Here is an 18,608-nt window from a genome sequence, read left to right on the forward strand (position 1 = left end):
TCCGCTAGCGGGGTTTCGCTCAGCGGACTTCGATACTTGGAGTTTGACAAGTGAGAAGTTCCGCTAGCGGGGTTTCTGATTTGTGTGCTTAAATGCAATTTACGCGCAATAAGGGCACGGTCATCAAAGAAGTGGGAAATATTTGAACCCGAAATTATCGTACCACGGGGATTGAAAAGCTAACTTCAATCCTTGGTTATGCCGATTACTAAGTCACCAACAACTTAACAAACAAAACCTAAAAATAGCACCAAGCTATTTACATGCCCGGCTCAGAACAACCAAGCCTAACATGGGTCAAGAGAATCACAAGTGAATGCGGAAACCCACAACCAAATGGTATTGACAATGAAAGTGGTTTGTGAAATTTGATTTTTGATTTTGAAAAATAAATTGACAATTGAAAATTAAAGTAGCTAATAAAACTTGAGATAATAGAAACTAATCAAGAAATGGAAATTAGGTCACTAGGGTATCCTCCTAGCCAAATCTAATGCATAAACATATTCCGACAATGGTCGTTCAATTCATAGTGGCATCAAGAACCGTACCCAAGGCTTTTCAAGGCTCATGGGTCAATAGATTCCTTAAAGGGTATTTCTACTCCGGATCAAGGGTCGTAGAAACTCAATTGGGACAATCTAGAGCCTTGTTAGGGCCTCTAGTTGCACCAAAAGGCGAAGAGTCCTAAAATCAAGGTTCCCAAACTAGCCAATACGGCAATCGAAATTGGTATTGTATCTAACCATGTTCTAAACAAGTGTCCTAGCCATAAATTAGAGAAGTGATTAGGTCCCCTAATTTGTTCTAGACATGCTCATCATCTACACATTCAAGAGTTAATCAAGCTCCTAAGCATGCATCTAAGCCAAATATTATAGAATAGAACATACGCCAAACACGAAATTGAAAACCATTAAATCAAAACATATTTATTACATTAAATCCATGATAGGGCTCAAACCCTAGCTTCCTAAATAGACTACTCACAACCCATCCACAAATCAACAACAATATTCATCAATTAAATAGGTAAAGGTGAAGAAGAGTGAGAAGTAACAAGAACAAGTCACAAATTGCTATGGAGCAATTATGACAAGCCTTGATTGATGGCTTCCCACTATACCCAATCTCAAATCTTGATGCCTCTTGAAATCCCTTGAGAAATTGATGAGGATTTGATGGAATTTTGGTGTGGTGAATCTTGTTGAGGTGATGGTGGATCTTGGTGAGGAGAAAAATAATCTTAGTGAGGAGGAAAATGGATCTTGGTGAGGTGGAGTGGATCTTGGTGAGGAAGTTCTTGGTGTAGAGGAAAATGGTGTGGAGTGAGAGAGAGAGGGTGCGGCTACTGTTGTTGGTGTCTGAGAGAAAGAGAGTCGTCCTCCCTGGGAATAGGGTTCTCTGTGGAAGAGTGAAGGGATCATTATATATGGTGCTGCAGTCTGAGGGTTAAATAGGCACGTGAAAGCATGTGAGGTGAGAGTCATCTTTGCAGAGAAGAGAGGAGCTAAGGTTGCTACGTGTCAAAAATTGAATGGCTGCACCTATTGATTAATTGAACCATAATTAAGCGGCTGTGGCTCCCCTCCCCCTACACGTGCATGGCTTCTACAGTTCAACCAAAGCTTGATTAATTAAGCTAATTAATCAAGTGATTAATTAACTTAATTAATTAAGCTGCATTATTTTCTTTTCTTTTCTTTTCTTTTCCCCATTTTTTTCTTTCTTCTCTTCTTCCTCAACGCACTTCCACACATTATCAGAGATGGTTTGATTCCGCTCCCTTGATGGTGTTGACTACGGTTGACCCGCGTTGACTTTTTCGTTCTTTTGTCGGAAACTCCAATTTGCTCCAATTTCGCACCATTTTCTCTCGTTTCCGCAATTCCGCTTATTTTCTACAAAGTAAATAAAAATAGATTAATTACATATTAATTGACATGAGGATTAGCTTAATTCTAGTGTTTTAGATATAATTACACGCATATAAATGCGTATAATCAGTTTCGCTCAGCGGACTTCGATACTTGGAGCCTTTTACCCAAAAGTTGTGGCTTCTGTCGGACGCTTCGCCTGATGGTGGTGGACACGTGGCAAGCCCCTAAAGGGTTAGCGTGCGGAGGCGTGTCTCCTTCGTCGAGCCGTCTCCTCGTCATTAATGTCGAGTAATGATGGATTTCGTAACCGAGGCGACGCCTCGGTTAATCCGGAGAGTAACTGCAGCTGTTGGACACGCGTACGGCTGGCAGTCGATGTCGTTTTTTAAACGGACGGCGTGGGATTGTTTGACGTTGACATAAAAGGGGGGGGAAGGGCGCATATTTGGCACTGCTCTAAACTTCGAACAGTGCCCTCGTCGTCTTCAAGTGTTCTATGTTTGAGATCGGAGAAGAAAGGCGAGGCGATATCGGCGAGTTCTTGCGCGTGGACGAACAGACGATCTCCGGCTGCGAAGAGTAGTGTGCACACTGCTGTCAGAGGCTCCACTGTCAAGGTTGGTAATCTGGTCTTTTTCCTGTTTGATTGGGTGTCTGCGTAGTTGGATTTCTGGGTTTTTCTGTGATATGTTATGTCAACGTACTGTGAGGGTGTGAGTGGGTTTGGGGAAGGGTGGTTGTGATTGACAATTGGGGTTGTTAGGGCTTTTCTAGATGGTCGAATCTGGGTTTTAGTCGGTTTGTTCTTGTTTTGGCATTTTCTGGGTTGAGTGTTGTTGATGTTCTTGGGCACTAACTGTTATAGGGATAGGTTAGATCCTGTGTGAGCTAACTGATTTGGGTTTTAGGGTTTTTGGGATGGCCGACGTCATAGAGATCTCGAGTAGTGAGGATTCCGGATCTGAAGTGTCGTTCAGCGCGGCGGATAGAAATTTTATTGATTCGTTGCGTCCGTCTGCCCGTGCAGGAACCTCACTGCCAGAACCGCTAGAAGTCGAGCCGCTACAGACCATTCCATGGGACGTAGATATGGGTCGTGCGTCGCGTCCGGAGAGTTCTAGGGCTGGGGAGGCTGCCGCTGCGCATACTTTGCATGAAGAGTGGCTAGAAAGTAATAGTGCCGCCAGCGGTTCCGCTGGCGGGGGAGGTGACACGGGGGAGGATACCGAGTCTGCGTGGGTGTTCGAGGACGGCACTCCCGTTGACGAGGCGGGAGGTAGGATGACAGCGGTTGCCGTCAACCGAATGAAGCGGGTGTTCCGGTTGCCCGGGGCAGTGAAGCTACGTCCACCGTCGGCAGAGGAGAGAGCTTCGATTTTGCCTGTGGGCCATGCCGCGGTGCACGAGGCCATATTCCGTGAGGGAGTAACCCTCCCGCTAGTGCCCAACCTTCAGATTCTGCTGTGCGAGTTCGGCATCGCCTTTGGGCAAGTGTGCCCCAACATGTGGTGGTTACTGCTGTCGCTGAACTCATTGTGGCGGTTGTCTGGTTGCGAAGGACGGACCATGGCGGAGGTGTTGTATTTCTATGAACTGGTGTACGTGAAGGGCCAGGGTTGTAGAGGGCAAGTAAACCTCAGCCGTCGGCAAGGAGCGCCCAAGCTGATCGAAAACCTGCAGGACTCTATGTCGTACTGGCGGGGCTCGTTTTGCGTTGCCACAGCGGGATGGGAGTACCAGGCGGGGGCTAACGAGGGGGAGCCGTCATTTAGAATTAAGTCAGAATTTCAGCCCATCCGAGGTTGTTTGTTGTTTCCGCTGAACACGACTGGCGTGGTTTCTGTTTTTTTTTTTTTTTTTTGTGTGTACTCTACTGATGATGACCTGTTTGTGCAGCGGGGTTGCGGTACAACTTAACTCGTGAGGAAGAGTGCCGGGTAGCACGCATCAGAGGTTGCTGGCGGAACCGCAACTTGCTGGACTTCTGTCTACTTAGCGGGTGGGAGTTGCTGGTAGCTCAACAATTGACGCGCGCCGTTGGTAAGTAATCTTAGCTATACCGTACCTTTGGTGAGGTTATCCCATGCTAACTGGCCTGCCACTAACTTTTGCAGAGACTCCGCCGGGAAACAAGGCTAGCCGCGACGCCTTTTCAAAAGCCATGGACCGCGCTGAAATCGACAACTTCCTTGAAGCCATGTATGCTTCCGGGATGGCGGTACAAAAGACGGTGGTGGATCCAGAGACACTCGCGCTGAGCCAGTCAGAAGTTCCCGTGGTGCTGCCAATGCCACACCACTCCCATCTTGGTGGTGATGGGCTGCCCGCCGTCCAGGCGGGGACCGGCGGGGCGAGTGAAGCGGCGCTGAGGAAAGAGAGGGTGCCGGCCCTTCAGCGAGGCGTGGCGAAAAAAGCGGTGCACCCCACTGAGGGTGTCACCATAGCGGGGTTGGCGCCGCTGGCGGGGGGTTCGAGGCCAGCTGTTGCTGGGAGCACGCGGGTGCTCCATCGAAAACGCCGCCAGCCGGACTCCGGTGGGGAAGAAGAGGAAGTGGAGGTAACGGGGGCCCGAGAGCAGCCCAAGAAGTCGAGGCAGGCTCCGCCCTGGGCTGTTGCGGACGTGGCGAAAGAGGTGGGTGCGAGCGGCCTAGACTCATTCGCTGCCTACGCCGAGTTCCTCAACGATAGTGAGCGGGACTTCCTGTACCACCTCTGCGAGTGGCTGGGGTTCGGCGGTCTGGAGGGGATCGTTCGGTCGACCGCCGTCAGCGAGTCGCCCTTCAGCACAGCCTTTGGGCACGTTGCCGTTGGGTTTCATGAGATGTTCCAGGCGGCGTCCAAGCAGCCCCTGGTTGAGCGGGAGCTGAGGGAGGAAGTGGCGGGCCTCCAGAGGGACTTGGGGAAGACCCAGGAGAAGTTGGCTGACGTCGAGCGTCGTCTGACAAAGGCCGACTGCGATGCGGCGGATGCCAGGGGCAAGCTGAACGTTGCCATTGAGCGGCACCTGGACCAGAATGAGCGGTATGCCAAGCTGGAGCAGAATATGTCTCTGGTGCAGGACCAGGTGACCGCGAAGGAGAAAAAAATTAAGATCCTTCAGCGGGAGTCCGCCGCTAAACAAGCTGAAATCAAGCGGCTGGAGGGTGAGGTCGCTCGCCTGGAGTCTGAGGGAAACCGTGCTGCGGCTGCCGCTGTTGAATCATATACGCAGTCGGCGGAGCACAAGAAGGCGCTGAATGACGCAGCCAAGGCCGGTGCCCTAGCCAATGTGGAGATGTTGTGGCAGAAGGGCGCCATTGACTGGGAGAAAGCGGCCATGCCAGTCGTGCAGCCAAGTAAGGAAGCGCCGCCGACAACAAGTACCGCTCCCACTGCCGCACCTGGTCCCGGAGTTCTCGCGGGTAGCGGGGAGAGTGGCGAGCCTCCAGAAGGTGACTCCCAGCGGATGCCTACGCAGTCCGAGGCGTCCCGCGCTGGGTTCTTGGCGGCCCACACCCGGGCGGATGGCACGATAGAGACTCCCAGTCCCACAGCCCAAGGGTCCGACCAGACGAGCCGCTCCCATCCTCCGTAGGCTGCCGGTGGAACTGCTGAAGGTAGCGGGGTCGACCCAACCAACCCTGCTGATCCCGCCAACCCCGTCAACCCCTAAATAGTAGGAAAGTTTTGTATAGCCGCTGAGGCATAATGATGTAATTCTGTTTTGAGATGAATGAAATTTGTTGGCACCCAAATTCCAAATGTTTGTTTGTGTGATAATGTGTGTGCCGCTAAAGGTCTTGATACTTGCTTTTGGTCATGAATGAAACATTAAAGGAATTAAAATTGGTCCAAGTGCACAATGTAGCCGACGTAGTCTGCTGACTGGCGTTGCCAATTGCCCTCAGTGCTAGACTTGGTAACAATGGTTTGAATAATTCCTCGTTTCATTGATAGCTGTCTGAACAGCGTTTACAAAAGCGGGGTCGTACCCGTTGGGTAGCTTCCCTTAGCTAAATATTGAACAAAAATTTAGCTAAGTCAAGATGCTCTTGGGTAGCGGTATGACTATTTGTAGTAATACCGAAGGTGTTCGGTATTCCAAGGGTGGGTCGTTGTGACGCCATCCTTGTCCATTAAGTAGAAGGTGCCTGGGCTAACGACCTCTACAATTTTGTATGGACCTTCCCAAGTTGGGCGGAGTTTTGTTGGTGGTGGTATGACTTCTTTCATTACCCAGTCCCCCAGTTGGAGGTTGCGGGCTTTGACCCTGGCTGTAATACCCCGAAAAATTCAAATTAAATTCTGTGGATTTTTAGAATTGATTTCTCGGTATTAGGAGTGAGTACGAAGATTTTCGAAATCGAACGTTATTTAGGGGGGGCATCAAAAAGTGACTTTTTATACGTATGGAATTTGGGAAAACTTCCTTCATGAAAGTTGTAGAGCTCGTCGATACGATCGCGTGCATATGTGGAACGCAATATTCGGAGTTCGTATGAATAAGTTATGAATATTTGAAATTTGGGAATTTTCTATAAATAGAGGAAAATTTCTGATTTTTCATTAAGGACGAAAAAATTGAGTTTTTGCGGAATAGTCCCCAGCCCTCTCCGATTCTCTCTCTCTGTTTCCCTTCAGACCCGGCGGTTTCCGCCGACCCGACCCGGCCCTATCTTCCTCCTCCGGCGTCCTCCGGCAACGACCCGGCCATCCCCATGATCGCCGCTCCACGCTGAGGCTCCCTCTGGTGTCGCCTTGCTCCGCCGCTGCCCCGAAAGCCGGATCGAAGAAGCTCAGTCGTGCGATCGGACCCGGCCGGAAAACTACTTTTCCGGCGATGCATGGGCCGATCCTTCCCATTTTCGTGATCTCCTCCTCCCCCTGATCATCCTCATATCCTCCTTGCTCGACGATTTTGAGTGTGGAGTGAAAGATCACAAGTTGAAGTTTGGACGTCCCTGATTCAATCTGGAAACGTGATCGACGGCCGTGATTAATCCAAACTTCAAAGCTTGATCTAGGGCGATCTAGACCGAATCTCGCTTAGCTCCAGGTATGAAAGTTGATCACCCTTTTATTTTGAAGAAGTTTGTAGTTGACGACTTTTGCATCGGAGGTGGTTGACCCGCCGTTGACCGCCGCCGTTGACCATCGGTTTGACCGCCGCTTGTAGTGGCCCGTGGCGGCGCGTCCAGTCGTATTTTTGTGTTCTGTTTTCAGTTTATTCATCTATGCATCCATACGAGCGTTTTGATATATTATATGATTATTTTAGAAAAAGTTGATAAATAGTGGATTTACGTTTTTACGTTTATCTTCGGTTTTCGATCTGTGAAGATCAGACCATCGGTTTTACTTCAAATTTTAATATGTTGATCGTATGACTGTCCCGATGACTTTGTGAGGTCACGGGCGAAGATCCGACCGTTGGATCTTCGTATAATTGTGAAATAGTGATTCGGAAGGCGATTCGTGAGAATCCGACCTTCGGATTTTCATGAAATTTTGTGGAGATGTTTATAAGGACGATTCAGGAAGATCCGACCGTTGGATCTTCGTGATAATTTTAGAGGATGATCCTAAGGGCGATCCGTGAGGATCCGACTGTTGGATCATCATATAATTTCGATCCGACCGTTGGATCGTCTTTATTTTCGAATCCGACCATTGGATCACCTTTATTTTTGAATCAGACCGTTGGATCATCTTTATTTTTGAATCCGACAGAGGTCCCGGCGGAGCGTGTGGAAAGTCTGCAAATTGTTGGCATTTGTGACAGGATCTTGCTATCCGTCGGGTGTCATCACCAAGCGTAGGCCAAAAGTAGCCTTGCCGCATTGTGCGATTGGCCAAAGACCTGGCGCCTGAGTGATTTCCGCATTCCCCGCCATGTATTGTTGCCAGCACGACCTTTCCCTCCTCTGGGGTTAGACAACGAAGGTTGGGGTGTGTGAATCCCTGGCGGTAAAGTTTGCCGCTCTGCATGTTGTAACGGGTTGCTCTCCGCTGGAGCTGCCGCGCCTTGATCTTGTCCTCTGGCAATGTCCCGTTGCGCTTGTATTGGATAATCTCGTCCATCCAACTAGGATTGGCCTCAATGCCAAAGATCTCCGCCAGGGTTTTGGTAATACTTGGCCTGTCCAGGGATTCTACCCTTGTGTCTGCTAGGCTCTGGTGTGGTTGGGCGGTTGCCAGTCTTGCCAGTGAATCAGCCTTGGCGTTCTTTTCCCTGGGTATTTGTGTGATGGTGTGGAACTTGAATTTTTTTAGCAGCGTTTTGGTGTACCCTAAGTATGCCGCTAACTGCTGATCCTTGGCCTGGAAGGTGTCGTTGACCTGGTTAACGACCAATTGAGAGTCGCTGAAGATGTTGACACTGTCAGCTCCTGAATCAATGGCGAGGAGTAGGCCGGCAATGAGTGCCTCATATTCCGCCATGTTGTTAGAAGCTTTGAAGTTGAATTTCAACGCATACTCGACGCTAAGCCCCCTGGTCCTGTCAAGATAATTCCGGCTCCGCTGGCCTTGGCGGAAGCTGAACCATCGACATGTAGGTTCCAGTCTGATTGTTGGGGTGCCGGCTCCACAGCCATAGCAATTTCCGTTCCGAGCGGTATATCGATCTTGGTTTCAGGCTGACGCTCGGTGAGCTCAGCAATGAAGTCTGCCATCGCTTGACCCTTCATGGTGGTTCGTGGTTTGTAATCAATGTCAAACTCGCTGAGCTCAATGGCCCACTTGCTGAGGCGCCCCGAATGTTCAGGGTTCTGCAGAACTTGTCTCAGCGGTTGATTGGTTAGCACATGTATTGTATGGGCTTGGAAGTACTGGCAGAGGCGTCTGGCGGCAATGATGAGTGCGAGAGCAAGCTGCTCCAATGGAGGATACCGTGCCTCCACTCCATTCATGCCTCTTCAGGCATAGAAAACTGGGAGCTCGTCCTGGCCCTCCCGCCGGACGATGGCGCAGCTAACCGCTGACTGAGATACCGCTAGGTAAATGTACAGTGTTTCTCCTTGGACAGGGATGGAGAGGAGCGGTACTACCGCCAGGTATTCCTTCAGGCCTTGGAATGCCGCCTGGCACTCTGGGTTCCAGTCGATGACCTTCTTGTGGGTTGTTTTGAGGACTTTGAAAAATGGGGCACACCTGTCGGTCAGTCTGGAGATGAATCGAGACAGGGCGGTTAGCTTGCCCTGGAGGCATTGGACGTGCACCTTCCATTCCGGGTCCTTCAGGTTAAGGATGGCCTGTACCTTGTCAGGGTTGGCCTCGATGCCCCGTTCACTCACAATATATCCCAGAAATTTGCTGGCGGTGACGCCAAAGAAACATTTCTCCGGGTTGAGGCGCATGCCGTAGGCCAAGAGGATGGTTATTATGATTTTCAGATTTGCCACATGTCCGCTGGCTTTTATACTTTTGACCAACATGTCGTCTACGTAGACCTCAATTATCTTGCCCAGATGTTCCGCGAACATGGCGTTCATCAGCCGCTGATAAGTTGCCCCTGCGTTCTTCAAACCGAAAGGCATCACATTGTAACAATACAGGCCTTTGTCGGTGGTGAAGGTGGTACATTCCTGGTCGTCGGGATGCATCCTGATCTGGTTATAACCGGAGAAAGCATCCATCATGCTGAGAAGCTCTTGTCCAGCGGTTGCGTCGACGAGTTGATTGATGCGAGGTAACGGGAAGCTATCTTTCGGGCATGCCTTGTTGAGGTTTTTGAAGTCGACGCCCATCCTTCACTTGCCGCTAGCCTTCTTGACCATAACCAGATTGGAAATCCACTGGGGATAGATGACCTGGCGGATGAACCCAATGCCCTGGAGCTTGGCAACCTCCTCTCTGATAGCGCGGTACTTTTCTTCGTCGAAGGCTCTGCGCTTCTGTTTGATAGGGTAGAAGGATGGTTTGATGCTCAACTTGTGTGAGATGATTTCAGGGGAGATACCTGGCATGTCTGCATATGACCAGGCAAAGACCGTAGCGTTGTCACGTAGGAACTGGGTGAGCTCCGTCGCCAGCTCTGGGTCCAATTGAGCCCCTATGCGGACCGTCCGCTCAGGGTGCTCGTCCGAGATGCTGACAACCCTCAGTGATGTTTCTGGGTTGACCGACTCCTTCCTTACGTACTTCTTTTCATCCTCCCTGGGGTCCTCAAAAATGTTTGGTGGCGGTGCCCGACTGCCTACCGCTAGGATCTCGTGGCGGCGGGCCGATTGTGCCATGGTAGTAGAATAACACTCGCATGCCAATTGCTGACTTCCCTTGACACATCCTGTGCCGTTGGGTGTGGGGAATTTCATGAGCAGCATGTACCCGGCGATGATGCACTTGAGTTTGTTGAGCGCTGGCCGACCAATGATGGCGTTGTATGAACTCGAACAATCGACAACTATGAACTCCGTATGTATCTCAGCCATACATGGACTAGTGCCCATAACGAGCCGCATATAGTCAGAACCCAGCGGTTGCGTGACGTCGCCGGAGAAGCTGAGCAGTGGTTCATGGTCTTGGAGCAATTTTCTGTTCCTCTTAAGGTTGTTGTAACAACCGCCGAATATAACGTTGACAGCGGAGCCGCTATCAACCAGGATTCTTCCCACTGACATTTTGCCCAGAATAGCGTCAATCAAGAAAGGATAGTCATGGGGCAGATGTACTCCGCGTTCCTCCTCCTCCGAGAAGGTAATGGGTTCCCAACCAGACCTTGGGAGTTTGGCGGATCTTTCGTAGCGGATGTTGCAGACTTCCTTTGGGTGATTAGCTCGAGCATAACGCTTTCTAGCTCTGTGAGACATGCTGGTGATTGAAGCACCTCCGTCGATTGTGTTGATGCGGCCCATGGGCTCAATATCGGCAATCACAGGTGGCGGCTGGCGTACCTTGAACTGCTCAAGCTTGCCGTCTCGGTACAAGGTCTAGATGGCCGTTTTGAGGGCGTTGCAGCTGTTGGTATTGTGACCGCTGTCCTCGTGGTATTTGCACCACCTGCCGGTATTCCTTGGCTTTCCTGTTTTTGGGTATTTTCCCGGGGGCGGCGGCGGGATCTGATCCTTGCACTGATTGTATATTTCTTCATGTGAAGCAGTGAGGATTGTAAATACCGCATACTGCTGGGAAGACTCCGCATGTTTGTTGCGGTTGTCCCCATGGGATGGGCGGTTTCCCTTGTAGTGCTGATCCTTTTGCTGCTTGTTTTGGTACTGACCCTGCTGCCACTCCCTCTTCTTGTCAGTTGGCGGTGTGGAGGTTTTATTAGAGGTCCCTTGCTGACTGGAGGAGGGTTGTGTCGACTTTGCCAATGCCGCTGTTGGCGGAGGGGCCTCCCCATATGTGATGAATTTTGCTTGGGCATGAATGACCGCCTCGCTCATGAGGTGGTCGTATACCGCATTTGGATGATTGTAGTTGAGGTGATAGAGAAATGGCCCTTTGAGGAGTCCCTGCTTAAAAGCCGCCGAAGCCATTGTTTTATCGAGATCACGGCACTGAGATGCTGCCGCTCGCCATCTTGTGACGAATGCCTTCAGTGTCTCCTCTGCACCCTGCTTGACGTTGAACAGTTGGCTTGTGTTGTGGTGCCCGGCGGACAGTAGGATGAACCGAGAAAGGAAAGCATGCGATAATGCCTGAAATGAGTCAATGGATCCCGGCGGGCACTCGAAGAACCAATTCATTACCTCATTGTCCAGCGTTTCACTGAACAAGTGGCACAGGGTGGCGTCATCGAATCCCTTGTTGTTGGTGACCTTCTTGAAGGTGTCCATATGGACGAAGGGATCAGTCTTACCGCTGTAATGTGACATTTTAGGGGTCTTTGCATACGCCGGTCTGACGGCTAGCAAAATTGCAGCGGTAAATGGTCCTGGCCTGGCCGCCAAAAGCGGGTTTGAAGCTGGTGCCGGGGTTCCCGATTCCGCCCGGATTAACTTTTGTTCCAACTGCTGCATCCTCTCCAGTATTTGAGCGGTTGCGTCGCCGGCGGGGCTTGGGCGGGTACTCTGCTGAACTGATCCTCGCCCGGGAGCGGGCGGGTCTCCCTCTGTTCTCGCCCTAGGTCTCGAGCGGTAGGTGCGCATTGATGACTCCGCCTCCTGTTCCAACATTGGCTGGGGTGTAGGGGGTGGTCCCATTGCCGCTAGCTCTGGTGGGTGTAGCGGGACTTGCATGTGTACGACCGGTGCTGGGATCAATGCTCCCGTGCCGGGTAGGCTATGCCTGGTGCTTCGTGATTGTTCACTTCGTGCTGGGTTGGCGGTTGCCTCCAGCGCCTTCTTTAGCTCGTCGAAGCGGGACACCAGCGTGGCCACCTGCCTCTGGGCCTCGGCCTTTTCCTTGTGCTCTTGTTCACGTTCTCTGTTTGCCTTGTGAAGATCCGCCAGTGCCAGCTCGTACAGGGAGGCGAGGTCTTGGCCTGGCGGGCGGCTGCTACCTGGGTTTGTCTCATCGCCGGGGTTGACCGGGGTGGTGAATAACGTGCGGTTGACGCCTACCGCTGGGTTGGTGGGTTGGGGACTGGCGGATTGATCTGCCTACTCTTCAGCGTTTCCCCCGCTGTCGTTAGTCATGGTGATTGTGGCGGGATGACCTTTTGTTCAAGGGTTCCCACAGACGGCGCCAATGTTAATGCTCAAGTCTGGCGGTAGCCGATTCCTTACTTAACGCGGGTCCGGTGGGTGGAGCGCTACTCCTAGGATTAGGTGATTCCTGTTACTGCAACACGATAGACAGGGCGGCGCCAATGTTATGCGTCAGAGGGAGACCGCGTTGGGCGGTCTTCACTTCTCCGATGCCTAAGTCAGTCACTGTATATGCGTAGCATAACAATAAATGAGTAGTAATTGCGTAATTAATGAGGAGAGAGGAGAGAACCTTTTATAGGTGAGGAAGAGGTTGATCTTCTTCTTGTTTCCGATGTGGGACTGATGTGCTTCGATTCCCAACGTCAGGGGCTTCTGATGCTATCTTGACGCGGCACGTCAGCGGTGATCTGGGGGCGATCCGGGGCTCGAGCGGTAGCCCGCCTGGCCGTGACTTCGCAGGTCATCCCCTTGGTGAGATTCGGTACCTCCGGCGGTACAATGAGCGTGGCTCATTATAGCTAATTATGCTCGTTCTAGCACATGTAGGTACAGTGCAGGAACTCAAACAAAGAGCAAGCTATCTCTTAAAACTACCTTGAAAAAGGGAAAAATCCTTTGAGGTTGTGGTGTGAGCTGTGAGGTGGGTGGTATGGATGGGAGGAAATAATAGGATATCTGGTGCAGAGTTTGTTTCTGTGGTGTTTTTTGGTTTGTTTTTCTTTCTTGTGCTTGTTTCCTTGTGTTTATGGATCACATTTATATTTGAAAAGTCTTAAGTGCCTGGTAGACATTTTGTGGTGTGTTTGTTCCTCCTCCAGTTTTAATAGTAATTGTTGGTGGTATTGTGGTACTAGTGCTTTCCAAGCTGCATGATGATAGCATGTTTTGTCTGTGTAGCCATTTGAGGAGTAGGTGCATTACTTTGAAATTATTTTATTCAAAAGTTAGTGGATAGTTTTATTGTTTTATTTTCATTATAACATTTGATTTGAAATTCCCTAATAATGAAATGATACTGCTTCCTTATATTTTGTTTTAAGAATTCAGCGTATAGTGTGAAGCAAGTATAATGTGATTGGCTTTTGAATCCTATATTTTGTGCCCACCATTGTAGAGATTCTTCCCATCCTTTGTGAACAAGCCTTGCACTTTTATGTATAACAACATTGTTGATTATTGCGTCAGCAATCCTAAATCCATTTAGTTAGGTGTGAGGCTGATGGTAGCCATTTCGTTTCCTTCTTTCATAATTTGGTGTTCTGAAAAGGTACATAATCAAAAGTGTACAAACTATTTGTTTGCTGTTGTTCACATGTAATGTGTTCATACCTGGTATTTTCTGTTCTTACAACATATCATGGTAATTGATGATTTTTCGATTTCTTTGTCTTTGGATCTGATTTTATTGGTAAAAATTTCTTGTTGCGTATAATGGAGAAGTTATATATCTATAGAGTTTTGCATTTATACTATTGTATAGATGGAGAAGTTTTAGGGTGCAACTTTTGAAGATCCTAAAATGATCTCAGCTAAGAAACTGTTCGAACACAGCAGAATCGAGGAAGAAAAAGGGGCAGTTTATCAAATACTGGAAAAAAAATTATCTTTTTTTTGCCCTTAACTCAATGTTTTACTTATTTTATTTTTGAAAAATCTCAAGAGCCTTTGGTAAAGTTTGTGCCAGTCTGCTTCAAAGTTTAAGTGGCTCTTTGTACATGGTACATAGTACCCTTGTATCACCTTCTAATACAGAATAAAATTTTACAGTAGTGTTTTTTATTTTTATTTTTTTATATATAGTTGTGTTTTTTTTTTCTTTTTACAGTAGTGCTCCAGATGTAACTTACTGGGAGAATCAATGTATCATGCACATGATGCTAGTCTAGTATTGGATTTTGAAAGTACTATACTATTGGATTCTAAGGCTTAAAACTATTGTCTTTCTGCGCGAAGAAGCTTAAAGCTCTAAACTTATATTCTTTAAACTTACAGACTGATTGAAAGTTAGTTTGTAACTGTAAAGAGCTCAGTAAAAATAATTTATTATATTCTTATGATACTACCGCTCCCGCACCTTTTTTTTTTTTTTTTTTTTTGGGGAATGTTACGTTCTAACTTGAATATCATAACTTTGCAAGACTTAGATCTCTACTCGATTTGTCATGATATTTGTTACTGATGGGTTTATGCAGTAAAAGACTATAGAAAATAGCCTAATTTTTTATGTTACTAATATGGATCTAAAATTGTTTGCTTGAAAAACTTTTACTGGGTTGGACGAATTTTTTATGCGTGTTTCTGTAGAAGATGAGATCACGACAGTGAAACAAGCTATGGGGAGCTGGGTAATGTGGCCGAGAAACCTGATCATATTTAATGAAAAGGTACATATATTTGTATATGATTAATATATTTTTAGTTGGGTATTGTGAGGATTATCCTATTGTTAATTGTGCTTATTTTTTTATTTAGAAAAAAGCGGGTGCTAAAGCAAGTAGGAAGCAGAAAAGGAATCAGCTTAATTACGCAAGATTCAGAAGAAGAGTTTGACTTGCAGTCACTCGAATCACAGTTGCCAGCCGCATTGCAGAGGTTATGTTAATGGGGGAAAAGAAGGGTTCAAAGATGGAAAAGCTGTTTGCTTTTATAAAGAAGAGCCTGTGTTTGGTATTAATGCTAAGAGCTATCTACTTGACTTAGATGTGATGAGGCTTGCAAACATGGCAGAGGTAACAGGAACCCTCATAGTGCTGTACATGAGGTAAATTTGTGCTTTTTAACATGAAATTCAATTATATTTATGCATGTTTATCCCAAATTCAGGAACTTTCTTGGTTATTTATTAGTATGTGATATGTATGTGCATTTTCCTTATGTTGTAGGTACTTGTATGATGTATTAAAAGAGTCCAAAATGCTAGACATGGTTGGTTTCATTGACCCTGCAATGACTGGTGAGAAAGGGTGTGGGAGTGCAACATCGAGGTCCCGAAGTGTAAAAGATTGCCTCATAAGTGCTTCTCCAAATCAGATTTCCTTATTGCCTTACAATGCATCGTATGTGTATGCTTAAACTAAACCTTTGTTATCATATGATTGCCGCTATTACATGCACATGGATATTTCTCTAAATTGATTTAAATGAATTGTAGTGTTCATTGGATGTTGACTGTGATCGATCCGGACAATGAAATTGTCTATTTTATGGATCCATTGAGAAGACGCCTGTAGGCGGAGAATGGAAAGGTATTGTTGACATGTAAGTTGCTCAAAACTCCTTGGTTCACTGGAAGTTTTCTTATACATTGTTGGTCCTGTCTAATATTGGTCAGAGAGCTTATATATTGTTGGTTCTTATGTTGTTCTACTTATATATAGTGCCATATCAATGTTTAAAAGGGAACGTAACAAGAAAGGACGAAGTTCTGTTCAATGGAAGAACATGGCAGTATGTGTTCAATATAGTTATTTCCTTTCGAATAATAATTTAGTCAATAATTATTAGTATATGTATGTTGTTGAATGATGGTGTGTTGTCTACTTTTTTAGGGTATTCCATCACAGCCAAATGACAAACAATGCGGTTATTTTGTGATGAGATATATGAGGGATATCATCCATGATACAGACCTGTCATTTGCAGATAAGGTAATTGAAAGTTCTCACTTTCAAAATGACAAGTCTGCATGTTTGCCATTAGCTTTAAAGAATAGTCTTGTTTAAGTTTATCAAATGGCATGAGTAGTTTAATTCATTGTGACTTTTAAACTGTTACGTGCAGTGGGCTAGGAGAGCCAACCATGTTTATGGTCAAGTGGAAATTGATGAAGTGCGTAATGAGATCGCAAATTATGTGGTGAAGAACATCCTCAAGCTGTAAAGTATGTAGTTACTCATGCCGTAGAAGCTCTGAAGTGAAATAGGGAGGAAATGTGTTTTTGTGCTCTGAAGTGACAATTTAAAGTACATTTCTGGACCTATTTTGTTAGTGGTGTAGTATAAATGTGCTCCATCTTTTGGTATTGGAGTATTATAGATATTCTCCTTATTTTGCATTGTCTAATCCATTTAGGTACAATTATGTGGATTATAACAATATTAGATATAATATATATTGATAATTACTGTTTATTTGGTGATTTTTGATTTCATTATTAAATGTGTATCATACAATCAGGATAACAAAAAGAAAAAAATCTCGTCTGAGTAGATTTGTTACTCATATCATTGTTGGATATCAATTCTGACAACATGAATGAATCAAAAGCATTGTCCAAAGCGTTACACCACAACTGTGTCGAGTACAGAATGTTCACAACATCCACAAAACACAAAACTGTCGTCTGATATCAAAACAGATCACTGATGCTATAAAAAAATAGTTGTCTGAATGTAAGTCACACAACGGCTATAGGAAAAAGCGACTTCTTAATTGGAATCATACAACGGATGCTTAAGTTGCCCGTTGTCTGAGTAAAGTTCACACAACAGTTAATGCTGTCGAGAGCCTGTCGACATACTGTCGACATGGATGCCGAGTCCTTCAGACGACAGTTTTCAAAATGCACCTTCATCAGACGTCACCGAGATAGACGACAGCCACTCTCTATATCAGACAACAGTTTTTAACTGTCGTCTGATTCAATTTCTGTAGTAGTGGATCATGCTCACTTTACCAGCAATGGCAACAGCCATGCCTAATCTTGCTCCGGGAAGTATTTGTGTTATCGCTTGTACTGTTAGGTATCTATAGTTTAATTTTCATCTCTACTTTTTTATGAATCATTAGAATATTTAACAGAACATACCTTAGTTATGATGGTTATGCAGATTGGAGAGAGTAAAACTTAGTTGTGTATACAGCAAAGTGAAGATTCTAGGCACATTGTTGTGTGTGGTAAGCGCTTTCACAATGAGCATAATGCAAAGCACCACTTCCGCCCCAGCAACAAAGATTCAATATCAAGCTCATTCTCCTGATGTAATCTTCGATAAGCAAAAGATTATCAATTGCTTGTATCTCCTTGCTGCGGTGTTTGTTTTGTTCAGCAATGTTGTCTTACAGGTGATGATCATCCATAACATGTTTATAAATAAATAGAACTGTCATCTTCGCTTATACACTTGCTTCACTACAGAAGTATTAATCAGTAGTATTTGTGTTCATTTTATTACTACAGGCTACAACATTGGGTGATTTTGTTGCACCTATGTTCTTATGTTCCATAACATCTTTCATAGGGTTGTTTATAACTGTAGCTGTACAGTTAATTCAAGATCACAAAATCGAAATTGGTTGGCTCCTTGTCAGTGCTCGAGACTTGATTGGCTTTTCTTTACTGGTAAGTATGACTTGTTGTCAATGGCGTAGCTAGAAATCTTAGTTAGGAGGGTCAAAATTTAAATTATAATATTAAATAAACATAAACTTCAACAAATAATATAAAAATTATAAATCATCACAATACTTAAAAATAACAAGTCTATCTAAAATAATTATAGTTGTCCACGACGATTACTCATTTATGAAATATCATCATTTGATCATTTGATGTATTTCATATTTGAGGAGCTTCGGGTGGTGTCAACTGTTTTGTTGCTTTTCTCTTATAAAACCTCTCTAAAAAGGCTTTCATATTCCAAATTTTCAATTACGAAGATTTCAACTTGCTGTTCGGAGAGACAAAATCTGAGAGAGACAAAAGACGAAATTATAAGAGGAAACGACTTAAGAGAATGAGCAGGAGACCAAAAAAAGCTATACAAGTCTACAGATTTGCTCACCTAAGGGACAGTTTTAAGGGACTGTGAGGGACAAATGCATCTCAACCACATGTATTAAATATAAAAGCAGAAATTATAACAACTTAAAACTGTACATTTATTTTCAGCCGTCAGATTCACTTGTCTCTCACAGTCCCTTAAAAACTGTCCCTTAGGTGAGCAGACCTTGAAGTCTAAATATATATAGCCATACATAGGAGAAAATAATCATTAATTAGGAAAATATATTAAAATATTAAAAGAATGTGGGAGACCGTTTTCTGTCCAAATTGGGACAATTTTGATTAGGAAAATATATTAAAATATTGGAGATTGTTGGATACTAGGAGTAGGACTGTAGGAGAACCATCCAAGTTGGTCATGATAAAATA

General features: G+C 46.0%; 1 long non-coding RNA gene across 1 annotated transcript; it reads left to right on the top strand.

Moving 5' to 3' along the window:
- The first annotated feature begins 6,440 nt into the window (after nucleotides 1-6,440).
- LOC121049805 lies at nucleotides 6,441-16,533 on the top strand. Its single transcript, XR_005801375.1, has 8 exons — nucleotides 6,441-6,915; nucleotides 14,759-14,838; nucleotides 14,927-15,215; nucleotides 15,337-15,510; nucleotides 15,606-15,712; nucleotides 15,832-15,901; nucleotides 16,003-16,101; nucleotides 16,235-16,533. It is a non-coding gene; the product is annotated as an uncharacterized LOC121049805 (long non-coding RNA).
- Nucleotides 16,534-18,608: the final 2,075 nt, after the last annotated feature.

This window comes from Rosa chinensis, chromosome 6 (genome assembly GCF_002994745.2).
Source record: "Rosa chinensis cultivar Old Blush chromosome 6, RchiOBHm-V2, whole genome shotgun sequence".
Lineage (NCBI taxonomy): Eukaryota > Viridiplantae > Streptophyta > Magnoliopsida > Rosales > Rosaceae > Rosa > Rosa chinensis.